This window comes from Hippocampus bargibanti, linkage group LG04, assembly GCF_051943395.1.
Source record: "Hippocampus bargibanti isolate YZ-2025 linkage group LG04, ASM5194339v1, whole genome shotgun sequence".
NCBI lineage: Eukaryota > Metazoa > Chordata > Actinopteri > Syngnathiformes > Syngnathidae > Hippocampus > Hippocampus bargibanti.
The window spans coordinates 19,298,373-19,314,657 of record NC_142737.1 but is presented as its reverse complement, the minus strand read 5'-3'; the positions used below and the strand labels follow the sequence as shown (position 1 = coordinate 19,314,657).

At 42.5% G+C, this 16,285-nt stretch overlaps 1 long non-coding RNA gene across 1 annotated transcript; it reads right to left on the bottom strand.

Moving 5' to 3' along the window:
• Positions 1-15,030: 15,030 nt before the first annotated feature.
• On the bottom strand, positions 15,031-15,653 carry LOC148899382 (uncharacterized). The gene is made up of 2 exons (XR_016114722.1): positions 15,588-15,653; positions 15,031-15,450 (listed from the first exon to the last, which is right to left on the bottom strand). It is a non-coding gene; the product is annotated as an uncharacterized LOC148899382 (long non-coding RNA).
• Positions 15,654-16,285: the final 632 nt, after the last annotated feature.

The window sequence follows — 16,285 nt, the reverse complement described above, 5'->3', positions numbered from 1 at the left end:
CTTTCACTGCTGATCGGTGGTAAGAAGCTGCTGAGGCTATCGCGTTCACCACAACTGGCTTTTGTACTGCTTCCTCCTGAGGCACACATTGAACAGATCCATTCACGGATGTCACATCATTTTCACAAATAGGAACCAGAATACAGTGGAAATGCGAGTCTGAATGTACAGTCCATTGCCGTTGGCCTTGGCAAAGTTTTAAATGCTTCATTCTTATATGACTTGTGTTAACACTGTGGAGCAATTTTCTGGATTATGGATGGCTGTATTATCGGTATCATACTAGCATAACACGTAAAGTGAAATTATCCTGAGCCAAACTGCACTGCTTGGTAAAAATCAACTCTGGATTTATTTTTCTTGCATGTTAAAAAATTGCACATACAAATAATTGTTTTTAATGTCATCCTCCTCCTCCTTATGATATACTCCAGACTCTTGGAGAGCCCACTTGGAACTTCCAAGAGGTGAAAAGTAAACAAGCACTTAGCTGCTGACTTTCCTGAACTTGGACTGCAGCAAAGCATTATCCACAAATGAAAGTGGTGAAAAGTCGGTCTACAAAAATTATCCAAAGAGCAGAGTGACGACCCATCCAAAGGTAACAAAGGAACCCAGGATAATGCTGGGCTCCGTCACCTAACTTCAGGGTTAGTACTCATGACTCATAAGGAAGATACCGGGCATAGGTGACACCTATGGCCAAAATGAAAATCATTTTACTTCACAAGTCAATCTGTGATTCGTGTGCACCGCTGTAAAGAAAAAACACCATTCTCGAGTCCTGTGTGATACCAGCAAATGTTTGCCAGCAAATCATAAGGCCGAGAGAAATGTACAACCATCCACGATCACACTACAACCTTACTACAATTTAGTGTTCCATGAACTTCCCATACATGTTTTTGGAATGTGGGAGGAAACTGGAGAACATGCACACTCCTTAAAGGAAGGCAAGAACCCAGAATCGAACCCTGCACCTTTGCATTGTGATCCAGACATGGCAAGCGTCCCTTGTGTTATTCCCAAAGGTAAAATTGTTGAGACTGTTTCAGTCACGTAAATTGTAATAACACAGATGAACATTTTGTAATATGACAGACTTGTTTTGGTTGAGAAAAAGGGGAACAGGTTTCCACAAGCTTATGTGGAACCGTTCCCATGATTCTTCATAGTACCAGTTAATTTTTTTGCAGCGACGGAGACAACACAGAGCGGTCACAACTGCAATTATGCTTTGTGGGAGATTGCACCCCTCTGTAAACATCTGGGATCATAAACTAAACTATCAAAGTGAGAAAAAAATTCAATTACAAAAATGTAATAGCACAATTTATTACTCCAATTTTGTGGCATTCACAAAAGGGCTTGAGTTCAATCATGATGCTATAGCTACAAAAAGTCAAATGTTTAGAACACATATTACAGTGTACCCACATGATGGATTTAGATTCGGCAGCAGAAAATAAATGTGCTAGACAGTACATCAACACATTAAAATTCTGTCTGGAATTAAAGGATTTAATCAGCATCATAAATCCTTTTGATGATGTTTCCGGCTATGCAGAAGCATCGTTATTGTCTAACAGACATCAAAGAGAGTCTAACTAAAATCTATAAGCAATCGACAAATTTCTTTCATGCCTATGAAAAAATGGAACGTACTAGACAGTGTTCCCTGTGAAATATGATATGGGCTTGGAGGATCCATTGTTATATTTCAGTTTGCTTGAAACACCGCCGGTGCATGTTGGCTTATAGCTGCCGCTCCATTCTGACTTCTGACAAACAGCATCTGTAGCAGGGACTCCACTTCCTCCCACGAGGCAGATGGGAACAAATCCAGTATAATCGCTTCAAATAAACAGGATGCCATTTATTGTTTTCCCCACCATTTGAAGTTTCTCCCTTGGGTGTTAATGAGCTCTTGATTAATCATTTTAATGTTTTGACTTTTTGCATGCCAGTAGGGAGAGATGAAATGATTGGCATCACACAAATCATACATTAAAGCTGCACGTGCACGGCAAATATACTTTATAGGGTCAGTTTTTCCTGAAGCTCTATCACGTAAACATTGCAATGTGTCTGAATTTCTTTGGAAATACAGCTACATTCAAATGTAATCGAAGCGCTGACCTTAAACACGGGTCTAGTTTTTTTCTATTTGTATGGAAAATACGTTCAAGTATTTCTTGAAAAAGATTTACATCCCCACGATCAATCCATCCATTTTTCAGACCGCTTGATTCTCATTAGGGTTATGTGGGGTGCTGGAGCCGATCACAGCCATCTTCAGGCTCTAGGCGGGGGACACCCTGAATTGGTTGCCACCCGATCGCAGGTCACACAGAGACAAACAACCAGTCACTCTCACACTCACACCGAGAGACGATTAGGAGTGTTCAATCAGCCTGCTATGCATGTATTTGGTATGTGGGAGGAAACCGGAGGACCCAGAAAAAACCCACACGGACCCGGGGAAAGCATGCAAACTCCACACAGAGAGGCTGGAGCGCGATTTAAACTCGCAACCTCTGCTCTGTGCTAACCACTGGACTAAAGGGCTGCCCTTCTTAATCTCCATGATGTTTAAAAAAAATAAACAAGAGGTGGTTGATAAAAGTTTAACAAATACCTATTTGGATTGGATTAGCCTTTATTGGTCTCGCAGTGGAGAAATTTACATTTTACAGCAGCAAATTTATGGAGTGCAGAGGAAAAGAAAGGAAGTAGGACAAAAACAAAATGCAGGAGCTGCTGGAAAGGCAGCCACTCTCGCGGCATCATCTTGAAGTCAAAAGAACAAAAAACTAAATAACAAAATAATATGAGAACACAAAGACACAGTCATTCAATCGTATTTCAGGCTCTTCCATGAATGTCAAAGCAAACTCGGGAGTAACAACTTTTCAAAAAGGTTCTGAGACTAACAAGCAATGGTCAAATAATTAAAATAACAAGACAAATACAGGCTTTATTGATAGGGTATGTACAAAGTAGTTGCCATCCAGTGGTCTAGTAATGGCTTCCAAATACTGAAATTCAAACCGAGCACATTGAAGTGCTTCAGACAGATGACACTTTGCAAGATTACCACCAATTTCTTCAGCAGTACTGCAAGCAATAAATAATCACAAATGACTTATGTTTCCCTCAAGTACTGAATTGCATTGCATTTGTTATAAATGTTGCAGTAAGTCGTCTATAAAATTTGTGATGGGGTGATTTGTCTTCTGCAACAGCAGATGATATATGGTGGCGAAACACCACCAACAAGTTATCCTCCTGTAAGGCGAAGTGCAGCTATGTTATATAATTTACAATTACAAGACCTATATGGGGGTGCTGTGGTCGACTGGTTCGCAAGTTTGCTTCACAGTACAGAGGTGCAAGGTTTGATTCTTCCGGCACGAGGTGGGCATGCTCTCTCCATGCCTGTGTGGGTGAACACCGTGTTCTCCGGTGACCTCTCTCATTTCAAAAACAAGCATTGAAGGTAAATTGTCCCTTGATTTTGATGAGAGTGAATGGATGTTCATTTGTGTGTGCCCTGCGACTGACTGTCAACCAGTTTGAGGTGTCCCTCACCTGGTGTCAGAAGACATTTTAAAAATATTTGACATCACATGTTTGTGAATACTTTTGTCAAAATACCCGATCTTGCTGGGGTAATGGTGAACCTGGCTTTCATTAGATTGACATCAGTGGGCTGGATTTCACTGACATGTCACCACTTGCACTTGGCCAGCTACTATTCTGCCTTGCTCTGTAACTAGTGTTAGCTGTGCAAGGCTTCTTCCTACTAATGTACAGAGGTGAGAGAAAGTAACATATGTTGCATGTCTCAAGTCGTACAAGAAATGTCAAAGTTAGTGTGGGAAAAAAACAGAGCAATTCAAGTCAAGTCGCCAGTTTACAGGGAGGGCCTGTCACATTGTGCGAACATGTTCACAACCAGAAAAGCAACACAAAGTGCGGTGTACAGTCGCCTTAGAAAATTGACTGTGCTGCACTGTGTGCACTCCTCTAAGAGTGTGTGTGTTCGAAGAAGGAGAGCACACTCCCTTTCCATCAATTTCCAAATGGAACCACTTGTATTCATATGGACGGCCTCGAAGAAGGAGAGCATGCACTAGAACAACCTGAGTTTCCATCCGAGCATATTCCTCAACATGCCCTATTTACAGTATACATTTCCATTCTTAAAGGACAACCGACGCCCCGAACAAGTTGTGTCCATAATTTGTAAAACCGCTTCAAATGACTTCTACTGAGCGTATTTTACAAAGATTCCACCGCATATAGCTATATTTTACGTTTGAAGACTCACGTTGAATATTCAGGAAGTCTTGTTTCCGAGTTGATGGCGATGCCCGACGTTACGTCACGTCTGGAAGGCCCCTGACCGAGAAAGCGACACACAATGCATTTTGGGTACTTTTGTTTTGGTCTGAAAATGTCGTGCTGATTCGTGTTGCTGGCAAAATTAAAAGGAAAACACATAAATAACGCGATGGTGAATCGTTGTGTGTTGCACCAAGACAACTGTTTGATATTTGCTGACACAAATTCCCTGCAGACAAATCAGCCCATTTCCAACGCAGCTTTGGCACCATCTTCTGCATTCTCTGGGTGCTACATTTCTGTCCAGATGCCTCAAAATGACACGGAATAACTTCTTTAGTCGATTGCAAACATTTATGCTTTCCTCTTCAGAACTATTCGAATCATATTCATAACTGGATGAGTAACAAGAAAGCATCTTCTCCGAATCTGAAGCCATTGTTTTGATTCTCGTGCAGGGCAAGACGTCTTGGCGTGACGTCACGAACAAGGGGGCGGGACCTTCTGAAGCTGGCCACTTCCGGGTTCAATTTGAAGTAGTTTTTGGACACTTTAAGTCATTTTATTGGTGTTTTGCATTCGACTAAAAATATCATCCTGCGGATAAATACAGAGGGTTGTGTCAGGAAGGGTATCCGACGTAAAAGCTGGGCCAAAACAATGCGTATCATACCTCTGAAGATGGAGGTTACTGATTCGCTCTGGCGACCCCTTGAAGGGAAAAGCCGAAAGGAAAAGAAGAAGAAGTTAGGTGGTCCTTTAAATCACAATGTGTTTTTGTGGGACAGTTTCAACATTACACTCTGTTCTGCATTGGTGATCACCCAATACCAACGGTGTCTGAGGAACCGGTCAAAAGCCTGGGCAGGTGGTACAATGCAAGCCTAAGAGACAAAGATCAAGTGCAGCAACTAATGCAGGACATCAGCAAAAGTCTGGAAAACATCAACAAGACACCACTGCCAGGTAAGCGCAAACTCTGGTGTCTGCAGTTTGGACTTCTCCCTCGAGTAATGTGGCCACTCACAGTCTATGAGGTCCCGCTCTCAACGGTGGCGAAGATGGAGCGAGCCATCACTAGATATGTGAAAAGATGGCTTGGTGTTCCACGCTGTCTGTCAAACATTAGCCTCTATGGCAAAGGGGTTCCCGAGCTTCCAATCACAAGCCTCACTGAAGAGTACAAGTGCTCTAAAGTGAGACTTCAGATGACCCTTACAGACTCCAGGGACCGGAAGATCAGTCAAGCTGCACCCCCCCTCAACTGGACGGAAATGGACGCCATCCATCGCGGTGCAGCAGGCCACAGAAGCTCTAAGACACAGCGACATCGTGGGACACGTCCAGCTAGGAAGAGGGGACTTTGGCCTTACAAACAAACCATCTTGGCGTAAGGCCTCAACATCGGAAAGAAGGAAAATGGTGATGGAAGAGCTGCGCCGCCAAGAGGAAGCTGAAAGAACTGCGAAGGCTGTATCTCTTGCCAAGCAGGGACAATGGATGAGGTGGGAAGGCCTGGAGAAGCGAAAGCTCAGCTGGAGGGATCTCTGGGGAATGGAGGCAAGCAACATCACCTTCTTCATCAGAGCTATCAATGATGTGCTCCCATCTCCAAAAAATCTCCACCAATGGTATGGCGAAGATCCAACCTGTGACCTCTGTCCAACTCCAGGAACTCTCAAACACATCCTGACCGGTTGTAAGACCAGCCTCACACAAGGCCGTTACACCTGGAGGCACAACCAGGTCCTGAAGAGTTTGGCAGTTGTCCTTGAGAGCAATAGGAATACCATCAACTCCTTGCCCATGAGAGCCACCACTTCCAGCACAGCACCGTTGACTTTTATCCGAGAGGGAGAGAACAAGCCCAAACATCCTCCTGCAAAACTAGAGGTTGGACAGCTGGCCAGGGCTCGGGATTGGAAGATGCGGGTTGACATTGGCCAGCAATTGGTTTTCCCAGCGGAGATTGCAGCCACCACCCCAAGACCAGACTTGGTGCTCTGGTCCCCTTCACTCAAGGTTGTCTACATCACAGAACTTACAGTCCCATGGGAAAACTCAGTTGAAGAGGCCTATGAGCGCAAGAAGCTGCGCTATACAGAACTCGCAGTGGATGCGCAACAGCGAGGATGGAAAGCCAAGGTCTATCCCATTGAAGTTGGATGTAGAGGGTTTGTGGCTTCCTCCACCATCAAACTGCTAAAAGACCTGGGCATCCATGGACATGCTCTGCGGCACACAGTTAGGTCACTCTCTGAAGCGGCAGAAAGAAGCAGCCACTGGATCTGGATGAAGAGGAAGGACCCTTGTTGGGCTCATAGGTCAGCAATCTAAGACCCCCCCCCCCCCCACCAGCTTCTGAACATCTGATTGGGCATGGGACACAAGCGCGGGCGTGATCAACCTGTTGCTGGCCACCATCGATGAGGGTGTCTAGTGATGAAAGGCCGAAACACCCAATGATGATGTGTCCCAAATTCACAACCTTCCCATCCCTGAGGCACAGCTCCCACACCACTCTCAACATCAAGGCTAAATCTCATGTGCGGCCCATCCATTGGCACAAACGGACAGAATAACATCATGTCCAGTGTTTCATGTTTCTTTGTCTTGCCTGAACTGTCACTTCAATATTTTCTCAATGAAATGCACAACTGACATGAAGTTAGGAGTGTTTAACTGTTAGCCGTGGTGGACCGTCAAGGCCTGCAAAGCCTTCTCTGCTGGCCAAAAAATATATGAATCACAGACTGATGTTAATTATATTTTGTCCATGAATTCTTATTAAATAATTCCAAATCAGCATCCTTTCATTACTTTTCCCGTCTTGCGCTGCTTCCAGATTTGTGTTTTCGTATTTAAGCATTTAACCAATCACATTTCTGCCATCATTTGTTACCAGGGTCAGAAATCTACCTGGACGCCTTCACAATCAGTTCTGCAGGCCCCGTCGCATAAAATGTGTCGATCAAACTTTTGCTCTAACCATTTGAGTTGGCAACTCAAAAGGGGTACCAGTAGCTATTTGCAGACACTGGTCAACGTCAGAAGTCAAACTGTTCTGATCACAATCCACAAGTGACAAGCGCATACTGGCCAGAGCGAGCACACTGTATCAGTAGCGAACTGCATAAGCAAATATATTGTGTTGATTTAATAGTGGTTTTGTCAACCCACAATGGCTGAAGGAGCAGAAGAAATGGATTTGGTTGCAGATACACTGTTAAAGCCATTTTCAAGACGGACTTTTCAAGAATGGATGGACATCATTAAGAAAGGTCGGACAAACAAAAATAGCAACTAATATTGCAATTTTATGAGGTTATTATTGATGCTTTGCCATCCTTTGCCAATCATCTTCTGTGTGGTCTGAAAGAGCAACCTCTGACCCCATATCATCAATCCACACGTTGATGGTAAAAACTCGAACCGTTGAATGATCGTATTTCTTTCTTCACAAGTTATTTCCTGAGTAACTGTACCCTCTAGTACAGTACAGGACGTGTAGTAAATCACACGGCACTTTTTTACAGTGGCAGCTGTTGATTGATTAAGACGTAGCACTACTGAAGGCTGAGGATGACATGGATGGTAAAAGAGATGGGATGAAATTGAAGAAGAGACAATTTTCAAATGTAAAATGCAAAATAAAATGTCAAGTCACGAAATTCATAGTTACAGAGTCTTTCCAGTTTTTGCTAAATGAGTTATATGATATTAAATTAGCAACTGTCATTTCTTTAAGTCAAATACATCTGAATCTCGAAGCCCCCTACTTTTGTTCAAGTGTTCCTGAATGTCAAATAGTAGAATTTTAACTTGTGTATCCATCGGTAAACCAAACCTATCCTTCACTTGTGTCGACCAACAGATAACACTGTCGGCACTACAAAAAAAGAGTACCTTCCTTGGATGCCACGTATGACAGAAAAGTTCGATGACTTCATTTAAATTCTCATCAGTCGTGTCTTTTGCGTCATTTGTGCTTCAGTGGTTTGGAGGCCATCTGAGAAACTAGCTTGATTTTTCAGAACTTGGGGTTTCTGAAACGTTTTATTTCTTCATTCAAATGTGTCAGGGTTCTGAACAACACCTTTGTTAACAGGTCAATTTTATGACAGCTATTTTCATGGACCACCAAACTGATTACCGGTATTTTAAAAAGACGTTCTTCCGCAAGAGAAACTTCGCCCTATTCGCTTATTCTTTGACGAATAAATATGAGTGCTTTTCCAATACAACTTCCAAAACGGCCTGGCTATACTCAACTCAAGAGTGCCCTGCTCTCTCTTGCTTCGCTATTACAACAAACGACAATTGGAGTCGGATTAACAGAACTGCGCACTGCACACTCGCTGTGTGCAAGGTTCTGCCACAATATTTCATGAGTGGCCAAGTCGTAGCTGCAAGTGCATGATTTGAAATGGAGTTGCACGATATGGGAATGCGCAAATTATAGTCCACGAAATTCAAAGAAGCAGGAAAAAAAATCTCTTTTCGGTTTGAAGTGAGGGAGAGACGGCCACCCTCCCCCAGGGCTTCCAAATACTCTCCATACAGTACACATATTGTGAACTATACTTCACCACTTTCGCAATTTCAGCTAGAGCCTTGGAGGAAATCCTGAAGATGTGGTAAAAACACATTTTAGTCTTGATTGTAGACCACATCCCCATTTGGTAGAAAACCTGATATCATGCATTGAGAGAAAAGTGTGTATATAAACAGAAATAATTTTCTCCTCCATTGTACTGTCAAATGTGGTCATTAATCCCGCCTAGTATATGGGAAGCTTTGTGTGACATAGCATATCTCAAAGCCCCATTGGCTGCTGTGAGTCGAAGGGTGTAAAAAGTTACATTTGAAAATGAGTGAGTTTTCAGTGCATGTGCGTGTGTCTCACTGCTGCAAATGCACCATCCGACCCTGTTTGCATGTAATTTTCTCCGTGCGTGCATAGAAATAGTATCGATATAACCGGGACTATCGATATATCCGATATCGATATAACGAGACTTTACTGTGTATATATATATATATATATATATATATATATATATATATATAGTTTGCATGTTCTCCACAGACCCGCGTGGGTTTTCTCCGGGTCCTCCGGTTTCCTCCCACACTCCAAAAACATGCATGGCAGGCAGATTGACCACTCCAAATTGTCCCTAGGCGTGAGTGTGAGAGTGACTGTTGTACGTCTTTGTCTGCCCTGCTATTGGCTGGCAACCATTCGGGGTGTCCCCCGCCTCGTGCCCGAGGACAGCTGAGATAGGCTCCAGCAACCCTCGCGACCCTAATGAGGAATTAGCGGTATGGATAATGAGATGATATATATATATATATATATATATATATATATATATATATATATATATATATATATATATATATATATATATATATATATATATACAGAGAGAGAGAGAGAGAGAGAGAGAGAGAGAGAGAGAGAGAGAGAGAGAGAGAGAGAGAGAGAGAGAGAGAGAGAGAGAGCATCTTTGAACATAAAATGGCTGGTACAACGTAACATGACCCAAAACCCACCTATTTAAAATTGCTTTTTCTGTTTAGCTCTCTCTCTTGTTTCTATTTATAATTGTATGTTATTTATTGCATTCGATTTGTGTTTGTATTTTATTTATCATAGTACCTATGCTTGTCTGTGACTGTAAAGTGTCCTTGAGAGCTTTGAAAGGCGCTTAAAATGTAATGTATTATTATTATTATTAGTAGTAGTAGTAGTATGAGGAATTTTATCATTACAGTTGCACATTGTTTAAGGTGGTGTGGTCACAATACAGAAATGAAAGTGCATGCGTTGGGACAAGTTCAGTCTGATACAGCAGCTGGCATGTTTGTTTCATCTCCTCCAGATGCTGAGATGTCAGGATGATCTATGCCTTTTCCATTTCCCTGCAGAGAAAGACCAAAGGGATGATGATGTCGTCAGGAATGTTTGGGGTGTCAGAAGTCATTGACATCTGTCTTGTGTTGTCTGGAGAGGATGAGAACTGACATCTCTCTGTAGTTCAAGCAGGTAAACAGAAGTGGTAGTCAACACCAATTCAGCTGACCTGGATCTCTTCTGGAACTGACCCGATACTACAATTATAAATAGGAAGTGCTGTCACAACTATGCTGGATTCCTTCAGCCTGGACAGCAAACCAGAGAAACTATATTTCCCTGCTTTGGGTCTTTTCTTTCACCACCTTACTCTGTGGTTTTGACATATAAGATGGTGTTTCAGGTTGAGGACGCTTCCATGCATTCACACCTTTTGGAGAATCTCTTTCATGTTGCTGCCACAACCCTTCTGACGTGTACATGGCTATGCGGGTGAGCTCAGCAACGTGAGAGCAGAAAGCCCATTGAGAATGTGCACATTGTCATTAAGCTGAGTGTTTCCTTTTTCCTCTTCACTATAACGTTGGACACCAATCATCAATGCCTGGCCAAAGAGCACTGTGACCATGCACCAAGTTGTTTGTACTCCCTACTTGAGGCGTCAGTCTGAGAAAAGTATTGTATATTTTCATGAAATTTATATTTTATGATATCTTTATATCAAAGGCTGGAAAGTCCTCTTATGTTAACCTTTATTCTGCGCCTTTACCTTGTCATCGGCCCTGGGGCTAACTATTGAATATTGGTTTGACTGTAACCATGCAACTCTACTCATTTTTCAATGTTGACAAACAGATCATTACACTGAGAAGTCCACCCCCACCTCAGCAAAGAGGGGCCCTATCAGGACATAGTCGCCACAATGTAAATCTTTACTTCATCACGAGAGATGAGGCAAAAAAAGACTGATCGTGAATCACATGGAAGATATGTGACGGGTGTCACAACAACGACTGTCTGCCATCATAACAATACCAGACGCGTGGATGTGTCTTTTTATTTCTTTTATTGCTGCAACACAGTATGCTTGTCCAAGTAGTTCTGAAAACTATGGGCGGGACTTCGTGCCACACTGTGCGCCGTTGCGTCACTTCCGTCATAATTTAATAATCTTAGTGCACAACTCTGTTACAGATAGAATTGTAAAAAATCACATGTATCCAATATAAATTTTAAAAACTAATAAAAAGAGCGCATACATATGATAGAACTTCCGATGTTGACACGCATCTCATAATGGCCTGCGCCCAGTGGAAGAATGCCATTTTGGCAAGGAAGAAAACTGACAGTGTCACCTCACATTGTACTCTGGTTCATTATTACGATACTTGGGGAAAAAAAACAACAACAACGTTGTGTCAGGGTATAACCCTCCTATGATTTTAACACATGCAATTCTTCGTGAGACAAAAAAAGAGACATAGTTACACGTGAAAATGAGAAAACGTGATTCCCCAATGATTCAATTCAGTTAGCTTTGGATAATAAATTCAAGCATATCAACCAGGATATGTATCATGAAGTTGCATGTCGAACAGCTCAGCTTCACAGAGATGTGTCTCACAGAGACCATTATGAAATTACAATGTACAGTATTTCTTGAGGTATTTGTGTCTGGGACATATCTTAATCATGAAATATAGTCAAACAGCCTTAGCGCTTGCAATAAAAGTATGAAAGGGAATAAAGCCCACCCGCACATTCCGTAACAGCTATTTCTTTGCATTGACACAAACTTCCATTTCTGAATGTAAAATGTTTCCCCACAATTTTTTTATCTCATCTCATCTCATTTTCAGTACCGCTTATTCCTCATTAGGGTCGCGGGGGTTGCTTGAGCCTATCTCAGCTGTCTTCGGGCACGAGGCGGGGGACACCCTGAATTGTTTGCCAGCCAATCGCACCCACAATTTTTATGTATCATACATTCCTTTTTTAACTCTTGAACATGACTCCTACTTGACTTTATACCATACTCAACCCCACACTCACGTTTTTTAAAATATTTTCAAGTCAAGCAGTCACAACACTTGGCCCACATGGTCGATCATGCACTAACATTACTAATGCTCTCTGTAGTGTGGAATGAGAATGACTAGTTATTTAGTGCTGTTTTGATATTTGAGCCTGAGGAATGCCTGCAGATACAGTGATCCCCCGTCTGGGGAGGCAGCCTCATAGATGAGGGAAGACAACTTAGAGCAATGAAACAATATGTGAAACAGATTAAAAGAACCTTTCCTCCGCATGATTCAGGTTCCTTTCAGCTCATTCAGGTGTTGCAGCTTACAAGTGCATGGTCCGGAGAACCGGATGGCTAAACGAATGCAAGATGAAATCTTATGTATGGAGAAAACAAAGAATGTTCATTCTTGTCAGTTGTTGTAGCCCCAAGTGTCGGCTGACAGACTTTTGAGAATTCTGACATCTTTGTTTCATTGTTTTTCTGTGGAGGTATATTGATGTGCAAGAATGTGCAAAGCTCTAGAATATGAAAAATTACATCAGAATGACAAACACTCCTGGTCTGCTGACACGATCAACTATCAGGATGCTCATCCCTTTCTACCTTGTTGAACGTAACGTCATACGTAACCCTTCATGTTCATCGCTTTGCTGCTGTGAAATGTAAATTTCTCCACTGTGAGACTAATAAAGGCATATCCAATCCAATCCAAATCCAATCCAATCCATATCTAAATTTGACTTAAATGAAATACATTTTATTCGATTTAATTTGCATCACCAGTAACAGTCATTTGAGGCAGGTCTTTCTACTGTTATCCAATATGCGGATCAGGTACTGTGAGGCAATAAGTTCAGTTGTCTGTCTGCGTCTTTGCGTAGCATGAAAGCAAATCAAAACGGCCGGAGAAACCTCTGTGGACAATGCACTGTGAAGAATGTAAATTAACTTCAGAGAGGTGCGCTGCTTTTGTGGGACCTAAAAATCGGCCTCCATTCAACTGCGCGAGAATCACAAAACAATGCCGTTCTTGTGCTCATCAATGCGATACGCATTAAAAAATCAACCACATCACTTCAGATCTGAGCCGATCCTCTGGAAAAGCTGCCTGTTGCTGTTGATTATGGGAGTGTTTTTTTCTGTTTGTCTATAGCGATAGCCATTTCCTCTTTCCCTTCAGCAGCCTCAGAGTCTCTGTACCAACGCTCAGCCAAGCACAGGCATCACAGTCCCACCGAGTGCAAGCATAGGAGGAAATCAATAGAGAAAATATTGCTGGAGGCTCACACATTTTTATCTTGCTTTGAACGAGTCAGCTTTAATTTTACTTTGATCTCAATTTGCTGCTTTTGGGATAGCTTGGCTGCACATAGAAGCATTGGGAAGGGGGTTGGGCTGGAGGGGGGGAGGTCTTCCACTGGGGCTTTTGTACAAAAGTCCATATGTGTCAGTGTCCATTTCAGGTTTGCAAGGAATAAAGACGGGCTGCATCAAAACCGCAAGAACTTAAATGTTCTGCCTTCTGGTTATTGTTATTTTATGAGAAATGTTCTGGGGAAACCCTTTGTGACGGCCAACAGCTGTTGTGAAAGCACTATATGAAAAAAAGTGTATTGTACAGGCCACTAATCTTCGGCTGACCAGTAGACCTTTGGGCAGTGGACAATAAAGAGATCTTTAATGCTGCTGCTCGGTGGGGATGTGTGCTAACATGCTGACGTGGAGCGCAGCTGGCGGTGTTCTTGCAGCAGGCAACCGCGTCACTCCTTCCCACCCGACCTTTCTCATCCACACAACATTAGATGTGACACACTAAAGGAATGATGATATTATAGCATCACCTAAGATGCTCTATATTAATCATTTTCCAAACCAGTAAAATCTTAACAGAGGTGTTTGGGAATGTGTTTCTCTTTTATAGAGCAGAGACAAAAGGGAAGGATAAATGACCAGGGCAGAGAAAAGACCAGCGCCTTGCTGGGGAGTGAGGGAAGGGTCTAATCTAATTTGGGTAGAGCGGGATATGTGTGTGTGTGTTTCCGTGAACATGTGTGTGTGTGTGTGCAGACATGCATGGCTCCACTGCACAGTGTGAGGGGACTGTGGGAATGGGACAGGAGGGCCATGCTATTGAATGGCGCCTCCACAGCCAGAAGCAGTGGGGAGTCTCCCCTGACGCGCTGATTCCGGACGGCCACTCAAAGAGGGATTAGACCAGTGAAGGCCTTCCTTATTAACAATTCACACTCAAGTACCCCCACAAGGACCTTGGGTAATAATATTGCCATCAGTGTCCTTCACCAAAGCGGACACTAAAAATCTTTCATCCTTTACAACTTTTTTTATCTTCCTCGTTCATGTGTAAAGGCCACCAATCATTCTCGTGATGTGTGACTAAAGTAAAAGTCACTCGCCACTTGAAAATATCTTGATTGGGGCTGATTTTTCTTTATTATAAATTGTGACATTCAACAGTTACCCCGCCCTTCACATCCTCCTCTTATCAGTCTTCTTTTAAATGACCATCCAATAAAAGACTGTTTCAAAGCAACCTCAGCATAGACCCACTTGATCTTCAACAAAAACCCATTGCAGCTTCTCAACCCTATCATGGCCCACTATCACCATAATTGCACAATTCTATCAGCACTTACAAGGTTACAAAATGTAACATCCTCTTATTAGGCGCAAGACACGAAGAATGAGGTCAAAGGTTGATCCTTCCTTTCTTGGCTGTGATGCAACCTTATGACACAAAGCAGATTGTCAAATAGTGAAAAAAAGAGTGAGACAAATTAGCCCACATTAATAAGTTACTTTATTGTATTTAAAACACATGAGGATGAATACTGCAGGCTTTGATGTAGACAGGCCTCCTGCATATTTAATCATCTGGCTTATGCATTTCCTGAAAACATATGACCCTTACCTAAAGCTGATCATTCAAATGCACATTTCCTCCAAAAATATACGAACTATACAGGATATTTTAAATTCGCCATTGTAAAAATGTGCGATGAGGTCAAATTCTGTGACCCTCAAATAGTTGAGTGGCAATAGGGGAGAAAATAACATGATGTTGATAAAGGTGGCTCATCCTGAGCTAAATGTTGAATGTGTGCAATCGGGAGGCAGAACAGGATCTTTGGACAATGTGCGGGCCATATGAACAAATGGTTTCACCTCCAGCTGAGTGTGTTGTTTCTTCTCATTGTGCACTCTGAAAGAGAAGAGGAGGGCCTTGGTTAAGAAGATTAGAGCGCTACCCCACTCGTACATTTAATCAACACTGCCTTTCAATGCCCCCCAACAATACCAAACACGACTAAAGTGTCCCCCATCTTTTCCATAACATACCTCATCACATGCTAGAACGGAGGACAAGTCATCCAATACAGGCCAAGACAACCAGAATCAAGCTTGTAATGTACAGAGATGGCATAAACAGATTTTAAGTCTTCAAAAAGAGTTATGGGTTACTTTTAAAACAATCATCATCACAGTGGACTCTTTGACATCAATCAAATGCCAGGCTTGACCAAAATGCATAAGCTCCAGCCCCTTTTACAGTATTCATCAAATTGCCTTAAAAACCCGGGGAGCTTTGCTTACTAACCCTTCATTTCTTTCATCCGTAGTTAAATATGTAAATAAAATGTCTTTCTAAAAAGGCATTCTTCAAAGGAGAACAAAAGAAAAAAGTGTCGGCGGGAAAAGACAGCCGTAAAATTCCTCAGATTCTCCATAACATTAGCCAGAGGGGGGCCACCTTCCAGCCAGAGCCAAACAGCGGGGGAGCGAGCGAGCTCCATAGAATCACAGATTGCAAATCCCACACACAAAAAATAAAATATCTTTTCAGCTTCACCCATCAAAGCTCACCCCCTTTTTACTTTATTAGTTACATAATTATGTCACAGTTACTGATTTCTTAGAGGTGGAGCTGGGCTGCATTTCCCCCTGTGCTCACAATTGTGGGTGAAAGATTACCGGTACATAAACTTTCTGAGTACATGTGTGTGTGTGTGTGGGGTGGGGGGGGGGCGGGGGGGGGT